Source organism: Maylandia zebra, linkage group LG14 (assembly GCF_041146795.1).
Source record: "Maylandia zebra isolate NMK-2024a linkage group LG14, Mzebra_GT3a, whole genome shotgun sequence".
Taxonomy (NCBI): Eukaryota; Metazoa; Chordata; class Actinopteri; order Cichliformes; family Cichlidae; genus Maylandia; species Maylandia zebra.
This window is the reverse complement of record NC_135180.1, coordinates 23,400,714-23,417,025: the sequence shown is the minus strand read 5'-3', so window position 1 is coordinate 23,417,025 and position 16,312 is coordinate 23,400,714. Positions and strand designations below refer to the sequence as shown.

General features: G+C 40.6%; 1 long non-coding RNA gene across 1 annotated transcript; it reads left to right on the top strand.

Annotated features, from left to right (window-relative positions):
- Positions 1 to 14,283: 14,283 nt before the first annotated feature.
- Positions 14,284 to 15,725, top strand: LOC143421949 (uncharacterized). Its single transcript, XR_013101551.1, has 3 exons — positions 14,284 to 14,742; positions 14,926 to 15,074; positions 15,254 to 15,725. It is a non-coding gene; the product is annotated as an uncharacterized LOC143421949 (long non-coding RNA).
- Positions 15,726 to 16,312: the final 587 nt, after the last annotated feature.

The following is a 16,312-nucleotide window of genomic DNA, read 5'->3' as shown; positions in this document are numbered from 1 at the left end:
GACAAAGCAACTGCAAAATTAAGAGTGGTCTTTGATGCATCGTCCCATGAAGAAGGCTGTCTGTCGCTGAATGACTGCTTATTTACGGGCCCAAATTTGAATCCAGATCTGCTCAGTGTTCTCCTTAGATTTAGGGAACACGAAATCGCCTTTCTGGCAGACATAAAACAAGCATTCCTGCAAATACGTCTTGCAGAAAGGGACAGAGACGCAGTCAGGTTCCTGTGGTTCTCAGGTGCACCGAATGGAGAAGTGAATGATCACCTGCGCATTCTGAGGATGGCGAGAGTGGTGTTTGGAGTTACACCAAGCCCGTTTCTGCTTGCAGCGACAATTCAAAGACATCTAAAACAATATGAAACAAGCCAACCACAAGTGGTGAATACAATAAGGGAGTCACTTTACGTAGATGACTTCATTTTAAGTACACGCTCAGTGGAAGAGGCGTATCACGTAACGACGAATGCCAAAGAAATACTGGCGGCTGCTGGTATGGAGCTTTGCAAATGGATGACAAACTCAGCTGAACTGAGGCAGAAATGGGAGAAGAGCTCCACAAACTACATGATGGCACCTGAAACGAATGGAGTAGCATTAAAGGTGCTTGGATTAGTGTGGAGGCCAGAGCCTGATGATTTCACCTTTGACCTTAGTTCTCTAGTGAGGCTTCTAACAGAGAAGAAAGGAACCAAACGAAGCGTGCTGCAGTCCTCAGCACAAATTTATGACCCACTTGGGTTTCTGAACCCCTTCACCATTAGGGTCAAGTGCATGTTCCAAGCAATGTGGGAGAGGGGGCTCTCTTGGGATGAAGAATTGCCACCAGATCTGGTACAAGAATGGCAACAGTGGTGTTCAGAGCTTACTCAGTTACACCAGCTCACCATACCAAGGTGGTACCAAATCAATATGCAACAAGAAAGCAAGGATGGCTTGGAATTACATGTGTTTTGTGATGCCAGTGAAAGGGCATACAGTGCTGTGGCCTATCTGCAAGGCAAAACACGAGAAGGAGAAACGACAATGAGCTTGGTCGCATCTAAAGCCAGGGTGGCTCCCCTAAAGAAAATGACGTTGCCACGTCTGGAACTCATGGGAGCCGTGATTGGGGCCAGACTGGCGAACAACTTGATCATTTCGCTGAAGATGGAGCAAGCCCAAATAAAAATGTGGACTGACTCCATGATCACTTTGCAATGGATTTGCAGTTCGGCACAAAGGTGGAAACCGTTTGTTGCAAACCGAGTGACTGAAATCCAGACTCTTACGAGTCCATCTTCATGGTCACACATCCCAAGGAAAGCTAATCCCGCTGACCTGCCCACAAGAGGACAATCAGTGGAAGCCTTACTACAAAACCAGCTGTGGTGGAATGGCCCTAGTTTTCTTGTATCAGAAGATCGGATGCCTGAGTCTGAAGATGAAAACATTTCAGACGAAATGAATGTAGAACTTAAATCCAGTTATCAAATAGCCATGCAGTTTGCTGCTAATGACACTGATATCTGTGAACCAATACTGAAGCTTGAGAGTTACAGCGAACTGAAGAGAGTGCTCAGAGTGACAGCATGGATTAGGAGATTCATAGCTAATGCAAAAACAACGATGCAACCAAAGATGCGAGGTGAGCTGACAGCAAATGAGCTTCTTGATGCTGAGAAGTACTGGATTAAGGTTGCACAACATCACAGTTTTCACCAGGAGGTCCAGAGACTGAAAGTAGGAAAACCTATGATGAATGACAGTAAGATTCAGGAACTGAAACCATTCCTTGATGAAGATGAGCTCCTTAGTGTTGGAGGCAGGCTGCAGCAGTCGGACTTCACATTCAGAGAGCAGCATCCTTGGATTCTGCCAAACAAACACAGATTTTCAGAACTGCTGATACAGGACTGTCACAAAAGGGTGATGCATTCAGGAGTGAGGGACACTCTTGTACAAATAAGAGAGAGATATTGGATCATCCGGGCTCGGCAGCTGGTTAAGAGCATTGTGACCAGATGCACTGTGTGTAAGAGGTTTAAGGCAAAAGCTGGGCATCAGCTAACTGCACCTTTGCCTAGGGACAGAATATCCGAGTCACCACCATTCGAAGTTACAGGTGTGGATTTTGCTGGGCCACTCTATGTGAAAACAGAGGATTCTGTGAAAAGATCCTACATTGCCCTATTTACCTGTGCTGTGACACAAGCGGTCCATTTAGAGCTTGTGTCAGATCAGTCAATTGAGACATTTTTGCTAGCGTTGAAGAGATTCATTGCCAGGAGAGGGCTATGCAGAGTTATCTATTCTGACAATGCCAGAACATTTAAGAGAGCAGACCAAGATTTGAAGGAGCTGTGGAAGACAATTAAAGACCCACATTTGCTGGAGTTTTTTTCGGAAAGAGGAATTACTTGGAAGTTCATTGCAGAAAGAGCAGCCTGGTGGGGTGGATTCTGGGAACGTCTTGTCAGATCAGTGAAAATCTGTCTCAAGAAGGTGTTAGGTAGAGCTTCGCTCCACTTTGAAGAAATGTGTACTGTGTTGGCGGAAGTCGAAGCTACTCTGAACTCAAGGCCTCTCACCTTTGTGCACAACGAGGTAAATGAACCGCAACCACTTACTCCAGCCCACTTTTTGGTGGGCAAACGACTGACATCTCTACCACCCAAGTCAATCCCGAAGGACACACACCATCCAACACCTAACAAAGAGGATATTACTCGGAGATGGAGATACCGGCAGAAACTTATGACCAACTTCTGGAACACCTGGAGAAGGGACTATCTGTTGGAGTTGAAGTCAGCTCATTGCTGTGACGCTTCAAAGCCTACACCCCTAAAACTAGGGGATGTCGTGCTCATTGGGCATGACAACCTCCCCAGACAAGTGTGGAAACTTGGAAGAATTGAAGAAATGTTTCCTGGTCGAGACGGTCTTGTTAGATCTTGCTTAGTTCGCACGACAACGGGGACTCTGTTAAGAAGACCGATTCAGTTGTTGTATAACCTAGAGCTTTAGATGAACAGATTGTTCATCGGGGGGGAGGATGTTGTAACTTTATTGCAGTTTTTGTTTGATAACAGCATTTTGATTATTTTGTAAGTGATTTAAGTGTTAGTCACATGTTTAGTGAGGGCTGTTAATTATAGATTTAATTTCTGCTAAAAGGGAGCATTTAACAGTTATTTTCATTAGAAACTGCGTTTCCCAGAATCCTTTGTGGTAGATGAAAGTTACTCTGGGTTTTAGCTAGCAAAGAAAGTTTGGGAAGCCATTATATGTTGCTCTGATGTCGAGCAGTTTATTTGTTGTACATTCCCCTTTTTGAAGCCTTATATAAAGACTATCGTTTCTCCAATTGATGTCCGATCCATTTTTTTGGGCTAGTGGATTTGCCACAACACCATAAACAGGAGGATATAGCGGATCAGTATATTTATATGTAAAATTTATATGTAAAATGGTCAATTTAATAGTTGCTCAGCCAGTCCACTCTGATCTAAAGTGGTGAATTGGCTACTGAAAGACCAGCATTACTCTTAGTTACTTATAGCTTGATCCTGCATAGATAGCTTCAGACTAATTTGGCCTACGTCAGGCCCCTAAATTGTACCTAGTTATATTCCAAGTCCATTGGGAGTTGCTGTAACAGGTGTGGTGATTAGATACCTGGCCTGCAAGTATGCTCAGGCCCCAGTTTTTGCCAGAGTAGGTGGACATTCTTGGAGAGAGAGGTAGGACCAGGCGAGTCCTTTCATTCACTAGCTTAATCTGAACCCTGGATCGCCTGCTGGGTAATACTTGTAGATCAGAGATTAGGGCTTTTTAAACAGAGAGCTGATTCCCACTTCCTGTATTGGGGTGCTGGTTCTGACAATCCACAAGATGATCTCCTATGGCAACTACTAAAACAAAGAGGATTAGCAACTACTTTCACATTTTAGTTAGAAATGCATGAAAAGGCAAATTCATTTTTAAACTTTTTGTAATGCAGTTTTCTGGATTTTTTATTTTTTAAATTTTTTTTTGTTATTGTTGTGTCATCTCTGTCAACCTACTATTGAAATAATAGAATGATCATTTCTTGTTAGTGGGCAAACTTTCCTTGACTGTAAGATTTTACGTTCAAAATTACACAAAACCAGACAGAGGAAAAAAAGTCAAAAACATCAACATCCAAGCAAGAAAAAAAAAAACACAGCTTAGTCAGTCTAAATCACAGGTGTCGAACTCCAGGCCTCGAGGGCTGGTGTCCTGCAGGTTTTAGATGTAACCTTGATACAAGACAGCTGATTTAAAGGCTAAATTACCTCCTCAACATGTCTTGAAGTTCTCCAGAGGCCTGGTAATGAACTAATGAACTAGGGGTTCGAGCCCCGGCTCGGACAGTCTCGGTCGTTGTGTCCTTGGGCAAGACACTTCACCCGTTGCCTGCTGGTGGTGGTCAGAGGGCCCGGTGGCGCCAGTGTCCGGCAGCCTCGCCTCTGTCAGTGCGCCCCAGGGCAGCTGTGGCTACAATGTAGCTTGCCATCACCAGTGTGTAAATGGGTGGGTGACTGATTGTGTAAAGCGCTTTGGGCTCCTTAGGGACTAGTAAAGCGCTATACAAATACAGGCCATTTACCGTTTAATCATTTGATTCAGGTGTGTTGACCCAGGGTGAGATCTAAAAACTGCAGGACACCGACACCAACTCTCAATAGAGTTCATTTATGTATTTCATTTTCTCAGTGTGGGGTTTTGCAGGCCTTAGTATGCAAGACATCAAGGAATTAAAGCAGCGTAGAAGGGAGAGCCTTCAGTTTTCAGGCCCCTCTTCTGTGGAACCAGCTTCCAGTTTGGATTCAGGAGACAGACACTATCTCTACTTTTAAGATTAGGCTTAAAACTTTCCGTTTTGCTAAAGCATATAGTTAGGGCTGGATCAGGTGACCCTTAGTTATGCTGCAATAGGTGGATTCCCATGATGCATTGAGTATTTCCCTTCACTCTCCTTTCTCACTCAGCATGTGTTAATAGACCATTGAATCATACTTGTTATTCATCTCTGTCTCTCTTCCACAGCATGTCCTTATCCTGTCTTCTTTCTCTCACCCCAACCGGTCGTAGCAGATGGCCGCCCCTCCCTGAGCCTGGTTCTGCTGGAGGTTTCTTCCTGGTAAAAGGGAGTTTTTCTTTCCAACTGTCACCAAAGTGCTTGCTCATAGGGGGTCACTTGATTGTTGGACTGCGACTGTTGTTGTGATTTGGCCCTTATAAATAAAATTGAATTGAACTGAATTAAAGAGAGAGAGAGTGTCAGAAGACATGAAGCAAAGGGCCTTAAACTGAAATGAAATCCAGGTTGCTGCATTCAGCCTTGCAGCACATGGGTATTTGCACACTGTGTAATTTTTTTTTCAATTTTAAACATATTCCTTTTGAGTTTTTTAACACACAGGTCCCAGCCACAGATGACTCCTGTAGTCGATTGTCTCTGAGATATTTCGTTTGATTTTTCTCCAAATCCGAAGCTAACTTTACTTGCTGGTACGTTATTTATAAATATGTATTTTCCAAGGAGAAATACACACAGAGCTGTTGTTAAATAAGTGCCAGATTCTTTCTTATCAAAAAAGAGCAGTTTACTACCTTGTTTTGGTTACAGAGCATCTATAGAGCATAATGCTGGAAATCATATTTATTTATATTCAAACTGTGCACATATCCCGTTGTTGTATTGAGAGCCACTATCTCAGGTGCCTAATCTGGGACCATCAGGAGTGTGTGGGAGGGCCATAAAAGGAGAAGGTCCAGATTTAATCTCTTAGGTTTAGGGGACTCCCAAACTAAAACATAGTTAAACATGTGTCTGTTCTCTTTTGAAATATGAAGTTTTTTTTAGTCTGTGCTAAAATATGTTACTTTATGGAACAACTTGAATTTATCTTCTTTTCTAAAGTGCCAGATCCTCATTCATTTTGATGATAGAAATTTCCAGCTTTTATCTTTAATAGGTTTTTAGTTATCCGCTTAAAAACGTTGCCTTAGAAAAAATGGCCTGAAAGTAGGTTGATGGGCCATTAAAAAGAAAAAAAAACTGAAATCAAGTCTTTTTCACAGATGGGTTCAAAGTGGGGGTAGTTCCTGTTTGTAGTGCAATAGACAGGCTGACAGATTCCTCCTATTAGTATATGTGAGACAAACATGTGTGTATGAATGAGAGAGAGCAGGATGCAATGGTGAAGATGTAAGGAGCCCTTTATTTATTCCCTTTGTAAAGGGAAACACGGACAGAGCCGACGACTCCAGTAAACGACCATCTCTAAGATATTTCATTTGATCCATGTCCAAGTTAGTTCTCACTTAGCTGGATTTTTTTTTTTTTTCCCTTCAAAGCTGGAAAGTTATTTGTAAATATGCATCTTCTAAGGAGAAACACAGACAGCTGCGGTCAAATAAGTGCCAGATTCTTCCTTATCACAAAAGAGCAGCACAAATGCCCATCTCTCCTTGTTGTGGTTACAGAGAAAATCAAGCATAATGTACAGGAAGTCTTTTTTTTTTGTGAAATTGCGCTCATGTCCCTGCTGTTGCTTTGACAGCCACTATCTAAACTGTTTAATCTGGGACCATCAGAGGTGTGTGGGAGGCCCAGAAAAAGAGAAAGTCCAGATACAGTTCAGTAGCTATAAGTCAAGGTAACATCTCTTTCTTTACCACAGCAGATCAATACACCAATCAGTTTGTCAGTCTCTGTGAAGTAGTCAGACTCGAACGTCAAGGAAGGTGGTAGGGAAGCAGACTATGCAGACATTTTAGGTTTCCAAGGTGAGCAATTTATTTACAGTGAACTTAATTTAATGTATAACTTAAAACTTCCCCCAAATCAATTCATTTAACAAAACTCACCATAACATGGCTCTGGTGACACACCTCTCCTCTCACCTGCATCTGGTAGAGACTGGCTTTAAATAGGGCCATCAATTTCCCTCCAATTGCCCAGCCAGTACCACTCACTCAACTGAGGGATCTAAAACTCTACTCAGGTTATCTAAAAACACAAAACCTCTACACACTTCTAACATGCACATTTACACAACTAAATGGCAGTATTAACAAAAGGAATCCCTTTAAACATTAAGACAGACAAAAGGAAGCATCTCTCTGGAAAAAGAAACCCCTCCACATGGTTTGACCTGATGATGTCATGTGTGACATGATCAGGACTTTAAAATGAGGAAATGCCAGGCGGGCGTTTCCCCACACCTGACACTCATGATGACTGAAAAGACAAACAGAGTAAGTATGAACAAATGAGTTAATCTGTAACATAATAAAGTATAAAGAAACATAACTTAGTATTTGTCTTAATTTGCAGAATGTTTGATTTGCCGGCAACAAAACGCTTACACAAACAAACCCGGGATAGTGAGTGAAGCAATGTTACTTGACAAATAGCAAATCATAGCAAATACCTAGAAACAGAATAATGTGTACAATGTGCAAAAAAAGGTAAACACATATGGGACAAATGGAGAGAATTGCAACTGCTTCTCCACTTTGTCACAGTCTCCCATTCCACTTTTCCCCTGACTCATGAAAACCACCAAAATACTTGAACTACATATGCTGGGGCAGCAACACATTCCCAACACATTAGTAGGCACTCCACCCTTGTCCAGCTGACAACCTTAGAGTTGTTTTTGTTGTTGAGACTTATGTTCATTTTCCACTACTTCATACACTGTAGCAATGCCAGTTGGAAGCAACTGAAACGCACACACTACCCTGCTTGGCCTAGAATCGGTGACAAAAAACATCCAGAGAAGTCTAACATCAAAGAGAAATGAGTATAATTTGCTGGTGAAGTGTACTAAACACACACTCCCTATGGTTGTACAAACATCCTGTAGCCAAACACACAAATCTCTCTTTCTGTCTTTCAGTGAATTTCTTAATTTGTTATTTCTAACAAAATCAGGACATGTTTAAAACCTGCAATCTCATGTATCCAGTCAACCAGGGGCCTGTTCCAGAAATGATTGCTTAGTGATCTGAGTCTGGCCCTAAACTTGGTTAGTGTTGACTGAATTACATCTGGTCACGTTTTCTGGAACTGAAAACCATGTTTCCCTGAGTTAGGTCTGTGGGTTGAAAGCTGATGACGTTCTGCACTTTCCATAAAAGCTCCTGTTTTGGTCAATTAGCCTGCCTTCAGAGTTAATTTGAAGTTGCTGCTGTTGACTAAAATATTTATTTACTAAAAGTAACTCAAAAATGAAACCGTTATGAAATTGAAAATTGAAATTAGTGCAGTGTTAGCATATCACCCACAAAACTTTGTGCAAATTTGCCTCATTTAGTAAATCTGACCAAGGCTTTGGCTGAGAGAGTGATCCCTGCCGTGTGGATTCACCACACCTTAAAGCAGTTTTAAGGAAGTGGATTTCTGGTCATGGTGACTGTTATGACTTTAAGGCCACTGCACAGTATCCCTGTGTGCAATACCCTTTTACAAATATCTGAATAGCTGTTATACATATTAGGGTGTTTTTGAAGTCTTGCTCTTTGCTTCTAGGTACATAGTATGAATGGTATGATCCATCCATTCAGAGAGAATGGACACACCCATTCAATCAGGTTGTGGTTTGCCAAGATGCATTAATACATGGGTTGATACTGGATGTACTTGAATGTGTTTCATAGAAAGAAGAAGGTCATCATTGTCCTTGACTGAAGCAGCCTGTGGTATAAGAGTACAATCTTGGAGTTCTTGCAGTTTTTATATCTACTTCTGCTCATCTACATTTTTCTGTAGAGGTTTTGGGGCCGTTTAGTAAGTTCAGTATAAGATATCATAGTTTCTGTTTTCTAAATAATGTTAATGACGTCTTTCCAAAAAAAAAAAAAAAACACATCAAAGAGGCTGTACAAGAAAATTTTATTGAAGACATCAAAGGCAAAACATATCAGACAGACACATCTCTTCAAAGCAGAACTTCAGGTTGTGAGTTGAGATAATCTTTGGCTTGGCAATCACAGCATTACAAAGGTGCAAACAAGCACTGACTCATTTGGGAACTTAGATAACTTTCCTCCCAGATAAACATGATTACCAAATTTACAACCTCCCCTGCACCACTTTGCTCTGGCCTATAGGGCTAGGCTTTAAAATCAGCAGTAAGTTAGTCTGATAAACACAGTGGCCTGTGGGCTATGTAACTACATTTTCCTGAGATATCAGAGAACATTTCATTTATATAGCTAGTGCATATAAATGAAAATAAGGAGGTGAGTATTAGAAGGAAAGCCAGGACAGCCCCAGGCAACGATCAGCAGGTAGGTGGCCGTTGCTGACACACAATGGTGTGGGTAATGGGGGCCATATGGGCTATCTGTGAGGCATGATAACGGTAAGAAGTGTCTTTTACAGACAAATAATTTTCTTTTGCTGCCAGTTTCAAGAAAACTTCACTGAAACATGTATCAAGCTGTTTGAAAAAAATAAAAATAAAAAATGGACTTTTATCGAACTCCAACAAACTCCAATTAGCAGCTTGAGGGCAACATCAAAGGAAAAATACGGAGCAGTACTATACAAAGATAAAAGTGTTCAGCCAACAAGAAGAAAGGAAAGCAAGGTTGCATTAAAAAACAAACAAACAAAAAAAAACCCAAACATAAAACCTTTTGCGTTAGCAGGATCTAACTTTTGGAAATAGTTTTGGGACTATTTCCAAACGGTTTATACTTTGAACTCTGATGATCCAGTTTTAAATCCTTTAAGTTCCACCAGAGTGGACTAGTTAAAGGTGTGCTGGAAATTTGTACCTATAAAAGCCGCTTAATTACTGTATCCTCTAACACAATGTTTCCCAGCCACTGTCCCGCAGCATATAGGTGTGACGTTGAAGATTGTCTGGTTGCACCTGATTAGTACTCAAACAGCGTGAGTGAGGAGCGGAGCAATTACATTCTCTATGACTAGAGGGCAGTACAACTACCTCCTCTAATTAAATGGGTTGCCAACTGCCAGTAAAACAGAAGACGATGAAGAATAAATTACATAGGCCTAATAGTCATCCTGTGAGTGAGAAAACGCAGTGCATAACAGCAATAGATACATATTTGAAAAGAAAAATTTGTCAATCTGACATGGATCCTGGAGAAAATTCCAACCCAGATGAAGACCCTAGCATGAGTAGTGGTCAGAAAAAACAAAAAAGGTATCGGTAGACAAACTGAGCCAGCAACCGCGCCACGTTCCTGGATAGAGCTGAGGAGAGCCCCAGACGTGGGACCACCCAGCAGCCACGGTGCAGACGCCACAGTGGGCTGCAGTGACGAGTCCACAGGCCCAGCCAGTCGCCAGAGCATCCGAGCCCCGGTCCCAAAGGCTCAAGGTCCGAGGGTACCCCTATCCCCTGGAAGGGGCCCAACCGAGCCACCAGTGCCAGGCCCCGCCATCACCTGGTCCCATATTTTCAGTGCGCCTTTGCTATTCCTTTCTTCTTTTGGGGGAATTTAGAAACCCTCCTACTAATGTTGAGATGCAGCATTTTATAGTGATAATGCTGTAAAAAAGGAAAAGGACAATCTATTTGGCAGCATAAGTTATGTGTGAAAGCGACTGATACTTTCATCTGAAAAGACCCAAAATCATTCTTTTTAAATTAAACTGTGTAGAAGTGCATCAACAATCATGTATACCCTGCGTAATTACTAAATAACTCATAGATTTAAAAGCAACTGCAATTTCCTTCAGCATTTAGGAAGCTTATATCAAGCTTAGTAACTCCCACTTTGGAGCTTAACTGAGAGGGCCTGCAGTGGGAGGTAATGCAATCTCCAGAAAGGCTTGTCATCAGTGAGTCACCATGTCTTCACCCACACTGTGCATATGTGAGGGTGTAGTCTCGTAACGTTGGCGGAAAAAACCCACACATACACGTGTTGGTCCAACGTCACAAACATTCGCCTAGTCAATAGAAAGAAAAGTAGAAAGAAATAGTGTACTCGTACAGGGGTGACTCATGGAAATTGGTGAGTACTTGGTGAATATTATAGTCACAGGAAGCACATTTTTTAGAGGAGGTGCATGTACAAAAAGTAATTAGACGTTTGTGTCAGTACAGATTATGGGTGCTAATGATGCTGTTCTCACTGAGTGTTATCACACATGTCCATCAGAGGTCAGTATTGCAGAGGATGAGTGAATATTTCAACTGTAAAATGTTTATATTTAAACATGATATGTGTACTGCAAGTCTATCTTCTTGTGGAAAGGAGCCTTACAATCCTGGAACTTGTTGTAAAATACATTATGAACACAGCATCACAGGTAATGAATTATTAAACTGGCTAATGAAAGAATAACAATAATTTGAATTAGAATTTTGACTTTATGCTTTTGCAAGAAACAGAGCACCTAAATGAGGTGAACATGGAATAACTTAATAATCGGTTTAGTTAATGGTATGAAAAGCCTAAAAATGTTTAAAGCAGTAATTTCAGTGCCTGGTTGTTCAAGTGTTTGGCTATTTTTGAGGCTGCAGTCTGTGGAGCAGTCGAATTGTCCTGCTATAGACTATTTAATACTGCAAGAAATAACTGGTAGCTGTATGTATATACATAGTGTATATACTATGTATAGTATATACCTGTTACACTGGTATAAATAATGGTAGCTATATAACTGCTAACAGAATTTCTCAGTGAGTAATGATTAGAAACAGCCAAACACAGAAGATAACAACAAAATATTTATTTGCTTGCTTTTTAAAGCATTTTTAAAATATGAATCATCCATCTACAAGCACTTAAACTAAGTTAGATGTTTCCATTTATTCAAAGCTATTGCAACAGTCCTTATTTTTAGTTCTATGAACATGTGCGGACCACTCACCATGACATTGTGTGCAGTAAGCAGATTGAGGCATTTTTGGAAAAGTGTCGGTGAGGAAATCAGAGATCCGTTTCTTCCAGTCTCCCACTTGTCCCTAGAGTTTATAATGACTTTGATGACTTTGATGTTGTCTGATGAAACCCTATGAAAGACCAGAGATTTACTGACTTTTTCTTTTCCTGCAGTTTTGCCTGAACCCATAATTTGTTCCAGACCTACAAGAAGATTGTTCCCTGCTGACTCACTGCTGCTTAACTATAAGGGAAACACACCAGGATACTTTTAGACTATGCTTCAGGCTTAATTTCCTAGTTATGTAATGCACATACAACAAACTTACAACTGTTACACTATGGTGTTGGTATCTGTGTCTTGATTTTACAGTCAGTGTTACACAGGGTCTGAGTGAAAAAGTGTTGAGCTGCTGTGACTTGAAGGCCTACAATCCGGTCAACATAATATGCTGCCAGTCAATAGTGACACCTGAACCAAAGGCTGAATGGTAAATGGCCTTTATTTGTATAGCGCTTTACTAGTCCCTAAGGACCCCAAAGCGCTTTACACATCCAGTCATCCACCCATTCACACACTGGTGATGGCAAGCTACATTGTAGCCACAGCCACCCTGGGGCGCACTGACAGAGGCAAGGCTGCCGAACATTGTGTTGTGGTAAAGGTGAGCAAACTTGGACAAATGAATGGAAAATGTCATGTTACAACCCGACTTCCAAAGAAAAAAGTTGAGATGATGAGTAAAATGTAAATACAAGCAGAATGCAAGCACAATAGCAAATCACATAAACCCATATTTTATTCACAAAATAACATAGTAAAAACATCTTTAAACTAACAACACCACGAGGCGAGCCGCGTGGTGTTGGAGGAAAAAAGGACCCAAAATGCAGGCCGTGACTGATGATACGAGTGACGTTTATTTACAAAGTGGCGGAGTGGCAAAACAGGCAATGAGGGATGACAAATAACTGAAGAAACCTAAACTGGGAAAACTAAATAACAAACCTGAGATCATACAAAACGGTAGTGATGGGACGTTCTGTATCGAGGCTTCGGAGCGTGTGTCGAGTAATGGAGGGGGCGTTTCCGCGAAGCGCGTATCGAGGCTTGCTTCATTTATGGGAGGAGCTGAAAATGATGACGTCCGAAGCCTCGCTGCCCGGCTGTACCACGTGACTGGTTCAGGAAGTTGTTCGAACTTTGCCGCGAGATATGACAGCGATATAAACCCCTCAGACTTCATTCAAAAATGTGGGTGTTTGATGGAGAGTTGCGGTTAGTGAGAGTTTGGAGACCGTTTGGAGGTTTATGAGAGTGAGGAGAGAAAGTTAGGAGAGAATGGAGCCCGCTAAGAAGAGGAGGATGTCCTCCCCTGTGTGGGAACATTTTGATCTTATTCCTCCCAACAAGCTATGTAAATTTCTACAGAAGATGTATTTTCATGATACTGATGGTGCAATACAATTTATGTTGAGCTGTCTTGACTTTTGTACAAGGTGAAGTGTTTGCTGTGTGCCAGGGAGCTGGGATATAACAACAACAACACCTCATCCATGCTTAGGCACTACAGAGCTTTGCATGAGAATAAGGGGGACACCGATTGTGGAGCAAGACCAGGTGAGCCATCAAATGCAATGATAATATAGGATGCAGTAATGTTACTAAATGATATAACAATATTATACAACTGTTATAAGTTACGTGTGATATTTATATTTGTGCTTTATCTTTATTGTCTTTCCTCAGGAGAACAATCTCAAATAGATGAAGACCTGGTCAGCATGGTGATTGAGGACTCCCAGCCATTTAGCATTGTGGAGGACAAAGGATTCAAAAGATTTGTTAAATCATTAAATCCTAACTATGTTCTCCCCACTAAAAAGGTCATCAAAGCAGTGAAAATTTAGTTTTTACAGAATAAAATGTGAACAGGCAGGACTGAGGCTCAAAGCCTCAGTGTGTAGCTGTCCATACCTCAACGTTACAAACGCACAACTACTGTCCACACCCCAACCACACCTCACCTCACAGTAAATGATCATTTCCATTTCAAGCATTTCCAAATAATCATTTCCCATACTGCCACTATAAATATACACAGTATACTGCCATCACTACAATATACATGTTTTACACACTCCTTTTGTTGTTGACATTTACAGGCTGTGTGCAAAATGCCACACTCTTCAAATTCATGCCAGCTATTATTTTTACGTCCAGTAGGTGTCCTGCTAGAGCAAATGAAGCTTCATGAAGCTTCGCGTTGGGGTGAACCAATTGGATGAAAAGCTTCAGTGCTTCATGAAGCTTCATCTGCCCATCACTACAAAACGGGGTGAGGGGCAGAGAGACGCAGACTAAGGAACAGAACACCATGGAACGCAGACGAGCCGACAACAAGCACAGACCAACACTCACTATATATACACACACACACAAACAAGGAGACCAGGTAATGACATACAGGTGGGAGCACAGCTGATTCTAATACACATAATGACTGGAGGATACAAGCTGAACACAATGACCATAGACACAGACCTTCAGAATAAAACAGGAAATCCCAGGGCACAAGGGCAGGACACAGAATACTAGCATCAGAATAAACTAGAACAGAAGACAATAATCATATAAAACACAAAACGCTGGGTCAACGACCCAGCACCATGACAGATAGACTGGCCACAGGAATGTGGGTCGTATTCAGTGGTTGAGAGAAGGCGGCAGAAGCACCCAGCAGGACAGTCAAAAACACAACCATCACTGAGATGAGTAACCTGCCATATTAGTGTGCATGTTTTAACTTGCAGTAGATGAATTAGTTTACAATAGGATTACACCACTCTCAAATAAAGGTTAGTTTTAGTACTCAGTTTTTAATTCTTATTTTTTGAGTAACATTCTTTTGGTGTTCTTATGTAAGCTTTATTTAATCATAAATGCCTTTATGTAGCTTTAAACTTGACATACCAATGTGCAATAGCACTCCGAATCTCATTGTATCCTATTCAAAATGACTAGCCCTTCATCTATTCTAGATACCAGCTACTGCGAGTGATACCTACATCTTGACTTTGCTTCTACAGCTCAATCATGTGGAACTAATACTTTCAACAAAGAAACACATCTATGCTGTCAGTTAACTGTTACTGCAAAACCTTCACCAAAGTGCAGATGTTGTGAAAGGGTAAGTAGAGCTAATCAAAAGAAGTATTACATAATAAAGAGCGATAGTTATGGGATTTACTGTATGAAGAATGTAAGAACCCAGGATCCCGCTTTAAAAAGCTCAACTTTCACTTGGATATGATTAAAGTATAGCATATCTGTTTTAGTTTTTAGTATTTGTTTTTGCTTTTTCTACAGCCGTGTTGTATTCTGATGAATGATAAGAAGATCCTGAAGAGGAACTCCACAGATCATGTGTGCTGTCATCATAGTGTAGAAGAATCAGCTGTACTTGAAGGTCAGAAGTGGCCAAATCCAGTTTCATACACATCTTAGAAATGTATTTAAAAGTAAACTCTGGGTATCCTCTGCTTTGAATGATAAGCCACCATTAATAAAAGAATGACTGCTGTGGCACCGGGCAGCACCGGCCCCACTACCGCTAAACAGGTGACAATAGATTTAAAAGCGACAGGACTTAGTACTGTTGAATCTTTGATTTTGTTTATTTTTTGCTTACTTTTACTTGCATCAATTTGAAAGAGTCCATGTATATGCAAAACATTATTTTATTTTACATGCTGGAATATGCAGAAAATAGGTTTAAATGTTAAACAATTTCTTCAAGTCAAAGACAGTTGCATATAAATTAATTTTTGCTTAATGCAATGTGCATAAAATTAAAAGATTAAAACTAATAAAACAATTTTTAAAAGAGACTTTCCATTTGATTCAATTTTATATGATGGATTATGCATAAAAAATAGAATTGGGCTGAAGGGTCTATTGCTTTACTACGTATTCAGGTTGTGTATCATGCTTTAAAAATGTAACTAAGTAACTAATTACTTTTGAAAATAAGTAATCAGTAAAGTAATATGATTACTTTTTGGAGAATTAATTAGTAATCAGTAACTAAGTAATTAGTTAGTTAGTTAGTTTTCAATTAACTTGACCAACACTGCTGCACAGAGTGTGAAAATCTTCTGTTGAAAAGAACATGACACCAAAAATGAAACACTAGGAAGACGTTTTATTGCTGTGTGACTCATTTTGGCTGTAAGTTCCAAGTTCACGAATTTAGCTTTTATCAAAGATTATAACAAAAATGTAGAACTGTCTCATTCTTTTAGCATGACTGAACTTTCAAATGTATTTATTACAAAACCCGGAAAGCATTAGCCAGTGCATTGGCCTAATGACACAATTTGGTTCAATTCCTTCAAAGTGGGAAAACAATTCTTATCAGTAAAGTGC